An 18,851-nucleotide genomic window follows, 5' to 3' on the forward strand; every position below is an offset into this window, starting at 1 on the left:
CATTCTATTTTCCATCACTATTTGCACAATGACATACAATATACATAAGCCTTGTAAAATGTTTTATCCTTTCTTCCATCAAATAATGACATAAATGCTTTAACTTTTGTAAGTGAAAAGTCCATTCAGTCTTTTATCAATACTTGCATATCGACATATGAAGGACTTAACTTTTGACCACGTATGGGACAATCATAGTTCACGGATGCAAATACACATATCCCATAACAAATTGCAATATCTAAAACCATAAAGATTAATACTGCAAAAATCATCTTCCAAACAAATTTTAGAATTTAAGCAAATAAATCTAAAAACATTGAAGATGAAAATCGTTGGGCATAGCTATGTGTAATCACAATAATGACTATTCCAAATTCTAGTTATTCTTTCTAAAACACAAAAACAAAATTTTCATAAGAATATTCCTAGACATTAAGACCTTTGAAAATTTTTGTATTGTCCCCGAACTCCTTGTCATCAACAGCCATGGGAACATATGGTTCGTGAAGAAAGGATTCAATTCCAACAAACCTTCTAGGCTGAAGATGTCGAACCAGAGCCTTCTGAATTTCAAGAGATCTCAAGGAACAAGCCTTTATTTGTTGAATCTCCTTTCTAGTCTCCGCTAAACTTCTCCAAACATGTTAAGTACACATCTCAAACTCGATGTAACTTAAATAGAACCCGTGAAAACTCGTGTCCTCTGTTTTCTTCTCTCAGATTATTCATCCCAAATTAGATGAATCAAACAACTATACCAACCATGTCTAAGAGTAACAGGCTCAAACTGAAAAAGCGTGGGTACAACAACCACACCCAGTATTTAGCTTAGCAATCTGTATGGACAAACTCTAATATACTTTTAAGAGAATCAATAAGACTCAATCTTTAAGAGTTAATATCTCAATCTCTCGATTTTATCTATACTCAAGCAAATAGAAATCTGCGAGTCTTTATCAAATACTAGAGAGATAACTTGAACGATACCAAAGACCAATGTTCAAGTATCAATCAATTTCAATCGACAACCAAAGGTCGGATTTCTAATTGATTGATTCTGACGCACAACCTGTGATATTTCAATTATAAAGATAAACAATATAATGCGTCAATAGAAATAACACATACACCAGAATTTTGTTAAAGAGGAAACCGCAAATGAAGAAAAACCTCGGGACCTAGTCCTGATTGAACACATATTGTATTAAGCCGCTGCAGACACTAGCCTACTACAAACTAACTTCGGTTTGGACTGTAGTTGAACCCCAATAAATCTCACACTGATCCAAGGTACAGTGTCGCTCCTTACGTCTTTTTTTTTATCAGCAGGATACTACGCACTTGATTCCCTTAGCTGATCTCACCCACAACTAAGAGTTTCCATGACCTAAAGTCGAAGACTTTAATAAAAAAATCTGTATCACACAAAAATTCTACGGTAATAGATAAATCCGTCTCCCACAGATATACCTGCGAGTTTTGTTCCGTCTTTTGATAAATCAAGGTGAACAGAAACTAATTGATAACCCAGACTTATATTCCCGAAGAACAGCCTAGTATTATCAATCACCTCACAATAATCTTAATCGACGCGGTGAAAAAGGATATTGTGGAATCACAAACGATGAGACGAAGATGTTTGTGACTACTTTTATATCTTTCCTATCGGACATATCAATCTCGATCCAATTTTTACGATTGTACTCGGATGATAGAAATAACAAGATCAGATCACACAACTACGAGAAAGTAGTATCGGTCTGGCATCACAATCCCAATGAAGTCTTTAAGTCGTTAACCTGGTTTAGAAGAAGAAACCAAATGTTAAAGGAGAATCGGCTCTAGCTTACACAACTAGTATCACACATAAGGTGTGGAGATTATGTTTCCCAGTTGCTAGAGTTCTCCCTTATATAGTCTTTCAAATCAGGGTTTACAATCTATGTTAGCTTGGTAACAAAGCATTCAATATTCACCGGCAGATGAAAACCTGATTAGATTCAAGCTAATATCTTTCAACCGTTAGATCGAAAACCTAGCTTGTTACACACAAATGAAATGCACGTTTCTAGGTTTGTGTAACCGTACCCAAACATGTACATTTGTTGGTTAAACAATAGTTGACCAAATGGTTAGCCATATGAGCACTTTCATATCAACCATATTCTTCTTCACCATAACTAGTTCAAATGACTCAAATGAACTAGTTAGAGAGTTGTTAAATTGCAAGGAAATCTTATGTAACTACACAAGATATAATTGAAGCAAAAACGATTTGATTCACTCGAATCGGTTCATGAACTTTATATCCACGGTTTGCAATTAGCATTCCTTAGTTTATATAAACATGAGTTCACAAACAATCGTCTTTAGATTAACCTAACTCAAGTTCGCGGACTGGGTTCGCGGACTTGAGTTCCTCGAATGAGTTCTCAAACTCCAGCAGATTTTCTCGGTTCGAGAACTTTCGCCAGTTCGCGGACTTAGTTCACGGCTCTTGTTTCGGTTCTCTTGATCAACAAAATTCGCAAACTTCAGTTCAAGGAATAAGGACTTATACATATATGTGTTTCCACAACAATGCTTATATCCATCATTGGTTATATAATCTAGACTCTCATTTCAATCATTGAAACATTCTTAGAGGACGTTATATAGTTGTTATTCACAAACCATTTTTCGTCAAAGAAATTTTCAAAGTAATTGAAACATAACATGAATTTCGTCACTGGGTAAAGATGAACTTGGCCAAAGCGAAAGCTTACCAAAACATATTTCGAGAAATAGATAGGTGAGTTAAACTCGGCTCGAAATAGAAAATGTGTATAATCAAAGTCTATATAGCAAAACGACTTTTGTCTCAACATAGGAGATAGAGTAGATAGACTTTTGAGTGATGAATAAGTTCAAGTCTCCACATACCTTTTTGTCGATGAAGTTCCACCAGTTTCTTGAGTAGTTTTTCGTATTATATGATGATCCGCCATGGAGTTCTTGAGCTCAACTACACTTTCTATCCTAGTCTGAGACTTAGATATAGTAGACTAGAAATCAAGACTTATAGTTTTGATCACTAACATTGAAAAACATGCTTGAGATAGCAACGCATGCGAGTTCGACCGAGCAATGCTCTAACAATCTTCCCCTTTGTCAATTTTAGTGATAAAACTATCAATACATATGGAATACAAAAAAGATAAAGAAACTTATGTAGCTCCTATTCCACATGTCTAATCTTCAACATTACTCAAAATCTTCGTCACTTCCAAGTACTCCAATAATCCCAAAGGTTGTAAGTTCAACATCATCGTTGTTGAAAATCCGTAGCTATAACAATGAGAAAACATAATTCTTGATCATTGTTATACAGTGTCATAGTATCATTACACAACATCAAAGTTCAATTGTATCACAACTTTGACAACAATACTATGATGATATGTATCACTCCCCCTTAGTCAATACTCCATCTCACATGGATACCATTCCCCCTTACATAATGATCCGAAAACCATATGTATTTGTAGTGTGAACTACATATTAATTCTCCCCCTTTTTGTCAATAAAATTGGCAAAGGTACAAGAACGGGATCCTAATGAAATTTCCAAAAGAGATATTTCATGACCAAAAGAAAGCATATATCATCTTGTTTGGATGCAATCATAAAGCCGAAGCTAAATGCATTAATCAAGGAGTTTAAGGATACAAGATAAACCCTATAATATTACACAGCCGCACTCCCCACAAAGATTTGGCAATTAAGCACAACTTCAAATAAGAACTCTCCCCATAAAATGTCATTCCCGAAAGAACAACAAGAGCGACCTTAATTTCGAAGGAAAAGAAAGATTTCTTTGGACATAACAAATCATATACGAGTATGAATTTGAATCCAAAAATACTCAATTAAATTAACCAAATGAGAACCTATGATTAATTTAATCGGAAATGCTCAACATAAGTGAACTTATGGAGACTCAAAAATACTCAATTAGATTAATCACAAGAAAACCCATAGTTAATCTAATCGGAATACACAACCAAATTAACCACAAAAAGTAATCAATTTAACTGGTCGTGCTCGACATAAAGTACCTCACGGAGCAACAACTAAGCTAATCATAAGAAAATAATCAACTCAGTCGACAGTGCTCAACATAAGACACCTTACGGAACAACACAGTATATACAAAAAATATGGATCAGGGAGGATCAATACTGCAGAATACACAAGGATTCATTCTATTTTCCATCACTATTCGCATAACGACATTCAATAGACATAATCCTTGTAAACAAAAGATTTTAACCTATCCTCCATCAATAATTGACATAATAGGCTTAACTTTTGTATTTGTCAAAAGTCCATTCATTCTTTTATCAATAGGTGAATATCGACTTACGAAAGACTTTAGTTTTGACAAGGTATGGGACAATCATAGTTCACGGAGGAAATCACACATATCGCATAACGAATTGCAATATATAAAACCATAAAGATTAATATTGCAAAAATCATCTTCCAAACAGTTTTAGAATTTAAATAAATAAACCTAAAAAACATGAAGATGAAAACGTTGGACATAGCCATGTGTAAACACAATAATGGCTATTCCAAAATCTAGTTATTCTTCTAAACAAAGCATTAAAAGAGGATTTACTAGGAAAACTTAAACCAACAAGCTAAGAACTAAAGAAGACTCCAGTGCTATGCCCGAACACGAACTAAGATCATATAGACGGTTCAGGATCTTCACGAGTCTTGAGGTCTTTGAGCTTGTGATTGACATCATCCACAACATCTTCAGAGTGGATATCTTTATTAATAAGTTCTTCGACATGATTTTTCATGAGAACAAGGTTAGAATTAACCTTTTCCAACTCAGTTCCTACCATATCAAGACACTTCATAGTATCAACAAGTTGCTGCTTTGCATCCTCAAAGTTTTTGAGAAAATCGAGAACCACTTCAGCCGAAATCTCTATAACCTCCTCAATGTCCGAGTAGGAATCAGGAGTTTGAGGAAAAGATCATTCTACTTCAACAAAGGTTCCATTATCTTTATCGAATTCGAAATATACCGCATTATCAACGAAGTCTTCAGGCAAATCCCAAGAGCAGGATGATGAAGCCATTGATGATAGAAAGCCTAGAGTGAGATAATTCAACTCAATAGGATAGGTATATAAACAAGTTTTGAGAGACTTAGGGTTTACAAAATTGGTTTGAGAGAGAATCTCAAAACCGTACGTATACCCGTAAGAAGAGGGTTCACAAAGCTCCTTCCAAAAAAGGATGTTTGTGAAGATTGTTTATATAGCATCTTGTTGACAGATAACGTCCATATTTTTGCTTTTCAAAAGGAATAAGTTTGAAGGCATAGAACCAAAAACTAGAAGCAAATAATCAACAAGGAATCTTTAAAAAAAAACTCATGTAAAAGTGTTACCTGATAATCCATCTAAGAACGATAAGAAATTAGCTAGATAATCAGTGTCACTTTGGCAAAGAGTATACCTAAACATTTATCACTAAGCCAGGATTTTTTGTAAGTGAGATTTCAACCTTGTGAATACTTAACACAAGTATGAGCCATTAGCTCATTAAATGAATTGTGTTTACGATCGGGTCTATTTTTCATTTCAAGTCTAGGAAGGAAACCTTTTTGATGTGAGAAATTATCATAAAACTTACTGTCATCAAAGTACGAGACATAGTTTGATTTCTTACCAGAAGATTTTTGCCTTGAGAGGGTAGACAACCTGTTGATGGTTTCTTTATAACCTTTGATTATTTCCTCAGGTTATCATCATCACTTTTCCTCATTTCTTCTGGAATTTTATTCTCACTTAAGGTATCATCACCTTTTCTGTTAACAGAAGGCAAGACTTGATCTTTCCTTGGACGATATTTATTAAGACGTCTGTTCTTCTTCTGAGCATTCGAGGAACTCATTGAACTGACCCTTCTGGTAGCATACACAGGATAAGTACGAAAACCAATTGGTTTAGACATACGAATGTCAGTTACACCTTTGAGAATTAAGTCTAAGGTGTGTTGAAGTTGAACCAAGGAGTTTTTATTCAACCTAGAGTTTCCCGTTTGTTTAACAGAACTCTTTGTCTCACAGAAGAGACATACTTTCTGATCACAAGAGTGATTAGATAGTACCGTCTTATTACCATTGTTTGAAGATTTCTTCCTTCCATTTGATGTGCGACATCCTTGATTGATGGAGATTTCAGGCACATCCGTTTTAATAGGAAGGGATTCGGTTTTACTTCTGGAGCTGTAACATTTTCAGTCGTAGCAGAAGTACTTGGTATATTAGACTGCTTAGAGCATCCTTAAATAGAGAGTTTACTCAAGCGATGTTCAATTTCCAAAGCATCCTTTTTGAGGCTAGCCTCAAGCGTCATATGTGAAGAATGATCTTCAGTATTTTCTTTGAATTTGCAGTCTCTTACTACACCAACAAGAACATTGACATGGTGTTTCAACCGACTAAATCTATCATCTTGGATTCTAACAAAATTTAGAATAAAATCGCTCTCTTCAGATGTTTCCCGTTCATTTAGAGAGATAAACTCTTTTGGGTTATCAGAATAACACATGTCGGAGCCTGTCTGTCTTGTTCGAACACAAGGTTCATCTATATTCGAGATTGAAGAATCTTTCTCTTTAATAGAAATAAATGAGACAGAGCTTTTATTTCTGGTGACGTGTTTATCAGAGATACTACTCTTGTCCATAGAGTCAGATCGCTACAAACACAGACTTGTAAGGTCTTTAAACGTGTTTGCCTGCTCTGATACCAATTGAAAAAGCGGGGGTACAACAACCACATCTAATATTTTGCTTAGCAATCTGTATGGACAAACCCTAATATACTTTTAAGAGAATCAACAAGACTCAATCTTTAAAACTATATCAAATAGTTAATATCTCAATCTCTCGATTTGATCCATACACAAACAAATAGAAATTTGCGAGTCCTTATCAAATACTAGAGAGATAACCTGAACGGTACCAAAGACCAATGTTCAAGTATCAATCAATTTCAATCAACAACCAAAGGTAGGATTTCCAATTGATTAATTCTGACGCACAACCTGTGATATTTCAATTATAAAGATAAACAGTATAATGCGGAAATATAAATAACACGGACACCAAAATTTTGTTAACGAGGAAACCGCAAATTCAGAAAAATCCCGGGACCTAGTCCAGATTGAACACACATTGTATTAAGCCGCTAAAGACACTAGCCTACTACAAACTAACTTCGATCTGGACTATAGTTGAACCCCAATCAATCTCACACTGATCCAAGGTACAATTTCGTTCCTTAAGTCTCTGATCCCAGCAGGATACTACGCACTTGATTCCCTTAGCTGATCTCACCCACAACTAAGAGTTGCTACGAACCAAAGTCGAAGAATTTAATAAAAAAATCTGTATCACACAGAAAAGTCTATGGTAATAGATAAATCTGTCTCCCACAGATATACCTACGAGTTTTGTTCCATCTTTTGATAAATTAAGGTGAACAGGAACCAATTGATAACCCGGACTTATATTCTCGAAGAACAGCGTAGTAATATCAATCACCTGACAATAATCTTAATCGGCGCGGCGAAAGAAGATATTGTGGAATCCCAAACGATAAGAGGAGGATGTTTGTGACTACTTTTATATCTTGCCTATCGGAGATATCAATCTCAAGCCAATCTTTGCGATTGTATTTGGAAGATAGAAATAGCAAGATCAGATCACACAACTACGAGAAAGTAGTATCGGTTTGGCTTCACAATCCCAATGAAGTCTTTAAGTTGTTAACCTGGTTTAGAAGAAGAAACCAAAGGTTAAAGGAGAATCGACTCTAGATTACACAACTAGTATCACACATAAGGTGTGGGTATTAGGTTTCCCAGTTGCTAGAGTTCTTCCTTATATAGTCTTTCAAATCAGGGTTTGCAATCAATGTTAGCTTGGTAACAAAGCATTCAATATTCACCGTTAGATGAAAACCTAATTAGATTCAAGCTAATATCTTTCAACCGTAAGATAGAAAACCTATCTTGTTTCACACAAATGAAATGCACGTTTCTAGGTTTCTGTAACCGTACCCAAACATGTACATTTGTTGGTTCAACAATATTTAACCAAATGGTTAGTCGTATGAGCATTTTCATATCAACCATATTCTTCTTCACCATAACTAGTTCAAATGACTCAAATGAACTAGTTAGAGAATTGTTTAATTTGAAGGAAATCTTATGTAACTACACAAGATACAATTGAAGCAAAAAAGATTTGATTCACTCGAATCGGTTCATGAACTTGATAGCCACGCTTTGCAATTAGCATTCCTTAGTTTATATAAACATGAGTTCACAAACAATCGTCTTTAGATATAACCTAACTCAACTTCGCGGACTGGGTTCGCGGACTTAAGTTCCCGGAAGGAGTTCTCAAACTCCAGCAGATTTTCTCGGGTCGAGAACTTCCGCAAGTTCGCGGACTGAGTTCGCATACTTAGTTCATGGCTCTTGTTCTGGTTCTCTTGATCAACAAATTTCGCAAACTTCGGTTCAAGGAATAAGGACTTATACATATATGTGTTTCCACAACAATGCTTATATCCATCATTGGTTATATAATCTAAACTCTCATTTCAATCATTGAAACATTCTTAGAGGACGTTATATAGTTGTTATTCACAAACCATTTTTCGTCAAAGCAATATTCAAAGTGATTGAAACATAACATGACTGTCGTCACTAGGTAAAGATGAACTTCTCCAAAGCGAAAGCTTACCAACACATATTTCGAGAAATAGATAGGCGAGTTAAAATCGTCTCGAAATAGCAAATGTGTATATTCAAAGTCTAATAGCAAAACGACTTTTGTCTCAAGATATGAGATAAAGTAGATAGACAATTGAGTGATGGATAAGTTCAAGTCTCCACATACCTTTTTGTCGATGAAGTTCCACCAGTTCCTTGAGTAGTTCTTCGTCTTGTATGATGATCCGCCATGGATTTCTTGAGCTCAACTACACTTTTTATCCTAGTCCGAGACTTAGCTATAGTAGACTAGAAATCAATACTTATAGTTTTGATCACTAATATTGACAAACATGCTTGAGATAGCAACGCATGCGAGTTCGACAGAGCAATGCTCTAACACAAACCAATCCACTAGAGTGATTGAATTACTCCAGAAATATCCAAAAATAAAAATAGTAACTCTCGAGTTTTCAAAGAAAACTGCACATTCCTTGTTTTCTTCCACACAATTATCTAGCCAAACTGGATCGATTCCGACGACCATACCATGCTTGTGATGCTCGAACAAAACTTCCCAAACAATTTCAGCCATTGAGTCTCACTGGAACACCTTCAAAATCTGAACCCTAATTCTGGTTCTTTTGAAATCAGATTTTCCCGTCAAAAACGATTTTCAAAATGTAGAGGATGAAGTGCCCTGATCCAAAACATGGGCGCCTTTAACATCTGGGGTGCATGGGGATGCCCTTATCCAAAATGAGTGTGCCTTTAGTAATTTTCCTGGAGGGGGGGGGGTCCAAATATCACTTTTCGAGAAACTTTTTCCACACAAGTGTATTTCTCCAAAAACACTTATACAAACATAAAAACACCATAATTAATACGAAATTCGAGCACTAACAATAGAGACATTAAGGACAATTTAGACACAAAAATGTGTCTATAAAATACCCCCAAACTTATTATTTGCTAGTCCTCGAGCAAATCTAATCTAGAAAATAAAATCATAACTCACTGCCGCAGGCATCGCGATTGCACTTAGCGTGTGCAACAAGCCTTTGAACCCCTAGGTGGCCCTAGTGTCCGAGTTATAGCCTCGTGAGGGTTTACCAGAGGTGTACCCATAAAACCTTGACTCATAATTCGTCACAAGTATCCAAATAGCTGTGAGGACATACATATTCTCAACTTATCGCCAAGTAACTAGAATGCCAAATAAATTAAAGGTATCCGCTCTAAAGCTGAATAAAGAAAATGGGAGACACATCCGCTATACTGCTAGATAAAGAGACATCCGCTACACAGCTAGATAAACATTATGAGATGCATCTGCTTTACAGCTGGATAAAATTAGGAGAGAGATAAAGATGAGAGGGACATCTGCTACACAGCTGGACAAATTACGTGTGATGAGTTGAACCAGTGTTGGAAATATCTTGTGCCAGATGGAAAGCGGACTAACAAAGCAACAAATATGCATCCCTCTTCGACTCTCTCATAGTGCTCAGTAGAAACAACATTTTCTTCGGCTTCAACTGTTGATGATAAACTCTCTAACCCCGTAGAACCTTGACAATTAACTCTTCTCTTCTATTTCTTTCTTGAAACTTCCTTATAGATTTCTACTTTCCTATGGCCTTATTGAACAAAAAGGTAACTACAAAATTTAAACTTTTTGATGATTTTTTTTTCATTTCTTTTATTTATTTATTTTCATTTTTTTTTTTTTGGAAACAGAGTAATAACAAGACAAAAAATTTACATGGCCATGAAAGAAGGACTTTAGCACTTGGATCTTCGCAACTTGTAATGTCTTGGTATCATGAACTTCAACAACTTATATCGTTTAATTTTCTTTGCTCTTATAAATTCTTGTAACTAAGTCTTAAACTTTGATTTTGAATTCATATTTTCTATTGTTGCTTCTAAACCTTAAATGTCTGCAACTTTCTTCATAGATTTTGATGTCGCTCCGTTTGTTAATGATGATAAGTTTCTACTGAGAGAGAGTCGTAATCCAGTAACTAAGACTACATTGTGAGGTTGCTTTGTCTTTCTGGCATTTCCTTCTGACCAAATTGTCTTTCTATCATGGATGTTTAGGTCCATCACGATTACCCTCTAAAAGGTACATGTTTTCTCCCGATTATCAATGATCTCTAATGTCTTTTTCTCTAATGTCTTACTAGAATGTTATCCCTAGAAATTCTAATTTCCATCTTTTCGCTGAGAAACAGTATGTAAACTTAGCTAACCGGATACTATGCGACGCCAGAAGTTTCAAAAATGCAACTAACTAAAAGTTCTTCCCCACCCCCAAACTTAAATCTAATATTGTCCTCAATGTTTCTAATGAAAGAGCAATGCCAAAAAATAAAGTAACACGAGGAATCAGTAAAGATAGAAGTCAGAAAGATAGTACCTGGGTGAAGAGACAAATCAAAAACTAATATACCACATACAATCGCCTCGATGGTCAATCAAGGGTAAGCAGGGTCCTCCAGAGGGACCTCCTCTACATAACCTATAGGAAAGGGCTCTAAAAAGGGTTTCAATCTCTGACCGTTAACCTTCGAAGAACTACTACCATTAGGTGTCTCGATCTCAACAGCTCCATGAGGAAAAACAGTACGGACCATAAAAGGACCGGTCCACCGAGAGCGTAACTTCCCGGGGAATAGATGCAAACGAGTATCATACAGAAGAAATTTTTGACCTGGAGAAAATGACTTTCTTAAAATATTTCTATCATGCACAAGTTTCATTTTGTTCTTATACTCCTTAGCTCTGTCGTAAGCAACTCTACGAATCTCTTCCAACTCATTAAGCTGGAGTTTCCTATGGGCTCCTGCCTTGTCAAGTGAAAAATTTAGATGCTTAACAGCCCAATATGCTCTATGTTCTAACTCAATAGGTAAGTGACATGCCTTTCCATAAACAAGTCGATAAGGTGACATTCCAATGGGGGTCTTAAACGCAATACGGTAAGCCCATAAGGCATCAGTAAGCCTAGATGACCAGTCTTTCCGCTTAGGATTAACTGTTTTCTCTAATATACATTTTATCTCCCTATTGGAAACCTCTTTCTGACCACTAGTCTGCGGATGATACGGGGTAGCTACCTTATGTGTAATACCATATTTCTTTATCAAAAGCCTAAAAGGTCCATTACAAAAGTGCGAACCTCCATCACTAATTATAGCTCGCGGTGTACCAAAACGTTTAAGTATATTATTTTTCAACAACTCAATCACAACCCTATGGTCATTGGTTTTAAACGCAACCGCTTCAATCCACTCAGAGACATAGTCTACAGCGACAAGGATGTAAAGGTTACCAAAAGAATTAGGAAACATACCCATAAAGTCAATACCCCACACATCAAATACCTCAACAACTAAAATAGAGTTCAAAGGCATCATGTTCCTACGGGAAATGGTTCATAATTTCTGGCAACGTTCACAAGTAACAATAACTGTAGGAGTCTTTAAACAACGATGGCCAATAGAATCCACACCGCAATATCTTAGCAGCAGTCTTCTTAGCACTAAAGTGACCCCCATAAGCATGATCATGACAAAAGGAAATAATACTGGACTGATCACTCTCAGGTATACATCTCCTAATAATCTGGTCTGGGTAATACTTAAATAAATAAGGATCATCCCAAAAGAAGTGCTTAACCTCGGCTGAAAACCTAGAACGATCTTGTTTACCCCAATGTTGGGGCATTCGACCAGTAACAAGATAGTTCACTATGTTCACATACCAAGGTAATTGGGTAACAAAAAACAAATGTTCATCAGGAAAACTATCCCTAACATGAGGGGAATCATCAGGGGTATCCACAACAAGTCTACACAAGTGGTCTGCTACTATATTTTTTGCACCTTTTTTGTCTCTGATGTCTAAGGAAAATTCCTGCAACAAGAGGATCCATCTAATCAATCTAGGTTTAGTGTACTTCTTGGAAAGAAGATACTTCAAAGCAACATGATCGGTGAAAATTATGAGCTTAGAACCTAAAAGATATGGTCTAAACTTGTCTAAGGCAAACACGATGTCTATCAGTTCCTTCTCCGTAGTGGTATGGTTCAACTGAGCATCATTCAGAGTTTTGCTAGCATACTAAATCACATGAAGTAATTTGTTCTCTCGCTGACCTAGCACAATACCAATAACATAATATGAAGCATCACACATGATCTCAAAGGGTAGGTTCCAGTAGGGTGCCTGGACTATGGGGGTAGTAGTGAGTAAAGTCTTAAGCTTCTCAAAAGCTTCTAAACAAGCATCATCAAAGACAAACTTAACATCTTTTGCAAGAAAATTGCAAAGAGGTCTAGAAATCAATATGAAATCATTAATGAATCGACGATAAAAACCTGCATGCCCTAAGAATGACCTAATATCTCTTACAGTTTTTGGGACCTGTAAAGTCTTAATAAGGTCAACTTTGGCTTTGTCTACCTCTATACCCTTAGAAGATACGATATGCCCTAGAACAATTCCTGAACGAACCATAAACTGACATTTCTCCCAATTAAGCACTAAATTCTTTTCCTTAAAACTAGTCAAAACTAATGACAAATGATGCAAGAACTCATCGAAAGACGAACCAAACACTGAAAAATCATCTATAAAGACCTCTAAGAACCATTCTACCATGTCGGAAAATATGCTCATCATACAACGTTGAAAAGTCGCAGGGGCATTACATAGCCCAAAGGGCATGCGTTTATACTTAACGGTACCAAAGGGACATGTAAAAGTGGTTTTCTCTTGGTCTTCTGGGGAAATAACAATTTGATTATAACCAGAGTAGCCATCTAAAAAGCAATAGTGACTATGTCCAGCTAATCTCTCTAGCATTTGGTCGATAAAGGGAAGGGGAAAGTGATCCTTCCCAGTGACCTTGTTCAATTTCCTATAGTCAATACAAACACGCCAACCCATGATCACTCGGGTTGGGATTAACTCATTGTTATCATTCTGGACTACAGTAATACCAGATTCTTGGGAACAACCTAACAACTTAAGAACTTCGGTTCGAACTACTTCTTTCGTATTAGGGTTAAGTCAACGTTGCATCTCCCTATAAGGTTTGGTGTCTTCCTCTAAATATATCTGATGCATACAAACAATAAGACTTATACCCTTAATGTCTGCTATGGTCCACTCTAAAGCTCCCCTTTTGTTTTGAAGGACAATTACTAGCCTACTTTCCTGATCATTATCCAAGTCGGATGTTACAATTACATGCAAAGTTTCATATGGGCCTAAAAACACATACTTCAGGGTATCCGGTAATGGTTTAAGGTCTAACTTAGGAGGCTCTTCTAAAGAAGGAACTAGGGCAGACATAGAAATTGTTAGTGGTTCGAACTTAGGTTTCCATCCATTACTAGTATCTAACAAAGCATTCACCTCATTAATCACAGTATCATCATCAAAATCAATCCCAAAGTAAGCTAGGCATTTCTCTAATGGATCTTCTAACAAAGTGTTTGGTAATGAATCCTCGACTAAAGTTCCTATCATGTTTACCTCTTCTATGTTCAAATCATTTAGTTCAGATGGTAGCTTACTAATATTGAAAATGTTCAGATCAATAGTCATATTACCAAAAGACAAATTCATAATACCATTTCACCAATTAATGATCGCATTGGATGTAGCTAAAAACGGGTGACCTAAAATCACTAGTATTTGGTTCTCTGGGTCAGGGACAGGTTGGGTATCTAGGATAACAAAATCCACTGGATATATAAACTTTCCGACCTCAATAAGAACATCCTCGATCACACCACGAGGAATTTTGACGGACCTATCAACTAACTGAAGTGTCATCTGGGTAGGTTTCATCTCACCAAGTTCTAGCTTAAGGTACACATGGTACGGGAGTAGGTTCACACTGGCTCCTAAGCCAAGCAACGTCTTCTCAACACGGTAATTACCTATTGTACAAGAAATGATAGGGGACCCTGGGTCTTTATACTTAGGAGTAGTGGTATTCTGAATAATAGAACTCACATGACTAGCTAGAAAGGCCTTCTTTTGTACACTAAGTTTTCGCTTTCGTGTACACATATCCTTAAGAAACTTGGCATAAGCGGGAATCTTCTTAATTGCATCTAATAATGGAAGGTTGATAGTGACCTGATTAAAAACCTCAAATATATCACTAAAGTTGGACTCCCTCTTAGTTGGAACTAGCAGCTGTGGGAATGGGGTTCTGGAAACAAATCCGGGCTTATCAGGAACCTCATCGATCTCTTTAGAGGATCTATCCGTCTCTTCAGTTTCTGGTTCAGAAGGGTGAACTACAACATGTTCATTATCAGGCATGGCAACCTTGTTGTCAATCACTCTACCACTCCTAAGGGTTTAATAACATTCACATGTTCTGATGGTCTTTCACCTACTTCATGAACTCCTCTAGGATTGGGTTGAGTTTGACTAGGAAACTTACCTTTTTCTCTCAAAGACTCATTTATCTGAATAACCTGGGTTTTCAACTCGGGAATAGCCTGAGAGTTAGACTAACCTATTCTCTTATTTTATTCTAAAACTTGAGCAACAGATTGCTGAAACTGCATAGCGTTACGAGTTAACAAGGCGAGAGATTCTTAAAAACTCATGATCTTCTTATGTGAGGGGTTATGAAACTGTGACGGAGCCGAAGGATTTTTAGTATAGCCAAAATTACCTGGGAGAACCCGAGCGTTACTAGACTGACCTTGATTCTGGCCCTTAGACCAAGAAAGGTTTGGATGGTTTCTCCATCCAGGGTTATAGGTTTCTGAATATGGGTCAAACTTCTGACGGTTATCAAATCTAGTGTTGTTATAAAGAGCATTGGCTTGCTATTCAACAGTATGGCCTTCTCAAAAAGGCTCTATTCTACCACTACTACCACTAGAATGACCTAATTCTAAGGGTTCTAACCTTTTGGATATGGCTGCTATTTTAGCATTTTACTCATAAGATCCTTCTACCCTATTGACATTTCCTCTACTTAGAAGAATTGTTTTCTAGGGTTCCTTACTATTTTCCTATTATTGGGTCTTATCGGCGATTTTCCTATTTCCTCTACTCAGTTTCAGCTAACTTGATACATGACGGACGAGAGGTCCTAGTTGGGTTTAACAAATCTTTCAAAGTTTCCATTTCTGGCACTACCAAAGGACCAGGAGTACTTTCTTCACTAAGTGTCAAGTTTTCAAAGCTGATTGGTGCACTACTGAAGAGAGTGTGCACTGATTGACACCAATCAAACACATGAGTATATTTTACAGAATCCGAACTTGAAACTTTGTGATTTAATAAGTAATGGTGAATGACAGTTACCAACACAGATGTATCAGTTCATTACTGAAAATGAATTACCAGTAATTGGAGGCTCTAAAGATACCAGAATATGGACTGCAGATTTAACTGGTAGCTTTACTGTGGCAAATGTCGAGCAAATAAGAAAGAAACATCCAATACTGGATTGGGCTAAATATGTGTGGATTCCATGCATCCACCCCTATACATCTTGTAATATGTGAAAGGTGTTAAGAGGAGCCCGTGCAACTGAAGAGAGTTTCAGAAAAAAGGGATTTAACACTGTTTCAAAATGCTACTTATGTAGGAATGGACAAGATAATATGCAACACATTCTATGGGAATGCAGCTTCAACACTGAAATTTAGAGCTGGATTGGAGGTATGTTTCACATTTCTAATCTTACAAAATTTGATGATATTATTAAAAGTGTTAAACACCACAATTCAGAAATAAGACAACTCTGGTACATAAATACTTTCAAAATAATTGTTGAGATGTGGATGACAAGAAATTTGAAGATGTATGAAGACACCATCCCCAAGATAGAGAACTTCAAGCACAGAATAATGAATTCACAAAAGATTGTGAGAATAAATGGAACCATGAAGAACTATGTATCTGACTTAAATATAATAATGAGCTTTGGCATTAAGGGGATCAAGTACAAAAACTCTGCAGTAGAAGAAGTCTTCTTCAAGCTACTTATACTTACCAAATATTGATATGTTGTGACGGGGCTTCAAAAGGCAACCCTGGATTGGCTGGTATTGATTTTATAGGAAGAAACAATGATGGCAGTTGCTTGGGTGCAGTTTGTGGAGGATTGGGGATTGCCACCAACTACATTGCAGAGGTGATGGCTCTGGTAACAGCAGGGGAATGGGCTGTAAGGAAAAGATTCATGGATGTTTGTTTCAGCTTAGACTCAAAAGCAACTCAAAAGCAGTTTTGATAGCTTTTACTAGTGGGAAAATTCCATGGATAGTTCTAAATAGATGGAAAAAAGTCACAGCAAACCTGAGAAACATATCATCCAGACATGCATATAGAGAGATAAATTTCTCTGCAGATAGCTTAGCAAAACAAGGTGCAAATCTCATCAGGGGAGAGCTCAAATTTTAAATAAGAAAGCCAAGTTTTCTAAGAATAATAGAAAATGAAAATGCACGTTATTTCAGATTCTTCTAAAAATATGGAAAAATAAGTGTAAAATTTTTGTATTCTTTCGGTTTTCTTTAGTCTTATTTGTTAGTCTTGGCCTGTCAAGCTAACATTTCTCTTTTGTAACTCTTTTGGTAATAAAATACATATGATTTAACAAAAAACTTCAAAAAGGGATTGGAGCCCAGCTTGTTGCTCGTCTCCCTTCTAATTTCTTACCATCAGATCTCCAAGAATTGTAATCTCTTTCTTTTATTAATAAAAAAAAAGATTTTTTTTTAATAATTACTTAATTTTTTATTTGGAAATTATATATATATATATATATATAAAGTAAAATAATTGTTTTTAACAATCATAATAATAGTGAAAATTATAATAACTTTAATATAATGTATATTTATATTTAATAGTAAAATAGTTAATTATTTGTAAACCCAATAAAATTGAATAAAATTATTTTCAGAGGTATGTCTGTTTTTGTCATTTGCTACAACAACAACGGTTGAATAAAACAACTGAATAAAACTATTTTCAGAGTTATGTTTGTTTTTGTCATTTGATACAACAACAATGGTTGAATAAGATATTTTACCAAACACACTTTGATTACTTTTTTAATCAGCTTTAATGTTTTACCAAACGTCTGACTGTTTTTTTCTCACAGCACAGCACAACAATGCACAACAGAAAAGTGCTTTTACAAAAGCCGCAACAATACCAAACTAAGCCTAAGAGTCTTCGATTGTTTCCAAATTTAAATATAATATAATAAAACAGTAAATCCCGACGTTGACTGCGGGGTCTCGGATCCTCTGTACCCAAATTTCCCTATGCCCTCTGTACCTGCCACTTAGTTTGCGACACGTGTGCTTGACAGTTGCATGAGTTAACATGATACTTATGGCGATGTTAACGACGTTTCCTAATTAAATTCTCTAATCCGTTCATATACAACTTCTGTGTGTAACCCCTCTTCAAATTATTGACGCCATTATGTAAGAAAAAAATCGATAGAATCAAACCTAAAAATCACAGTGAATTTTTGTGAAAAACTAGAAAGAAAGATTGTGATTAAGAGAATAAGGAGAAATTAAAGAAAAAAAAAAGCTAGCTAAGCTAACTTAAAAAGGGTTTTATCCTATCCAATCAAAAGCATGATGAGCTTAATACTAAGTTCAGAAACAGAAGACTTTTATTTCCATTTTCTTCCTAATCAAAAGCATGACGCACAATGGTTCTTCATATGATTAAAGATTTTAGGGGTTTTATTTCAAATTCCAGGTTTAAATGGAATTTTCTACTGTTGAGTTATAGGAATTAAGTTTTCTAAAAATCTTCCGAATAGGTTAGGAGAATCAGTAGCGTTCAACTGATAATTTGTTTAAGGAGAAAGTGACGACGAGGAAAAAAGAAAGATCTGTTAGTCTTTTACCATGAAGAATAGAGGAAAACACAGACTGTTTAGAACATAACAACCATTATTTTTCAAGGAAACGGTGTTAATTTGCTTCCCTAAAATATAAGACACATGTCGAGCTTTTATTGGTGGCACACGGGT

This window comes from Papaver somniferum, unplaced genomic scaffold (assembly GCF_003573695.1).
Source record: "Papaver somniferum cultivar HN1 unplaced genomic scaffold, ASM357369v1 unplaced-scaffold_133, whole genome shotgun sequence".
NCBI classification, from domain to species: Eukaryota; Viridiplantae; Streptophyta; class Magnoliopsida; order Ranunculales; family Papaveraceae; genus Papaver; species Papaver somniferum.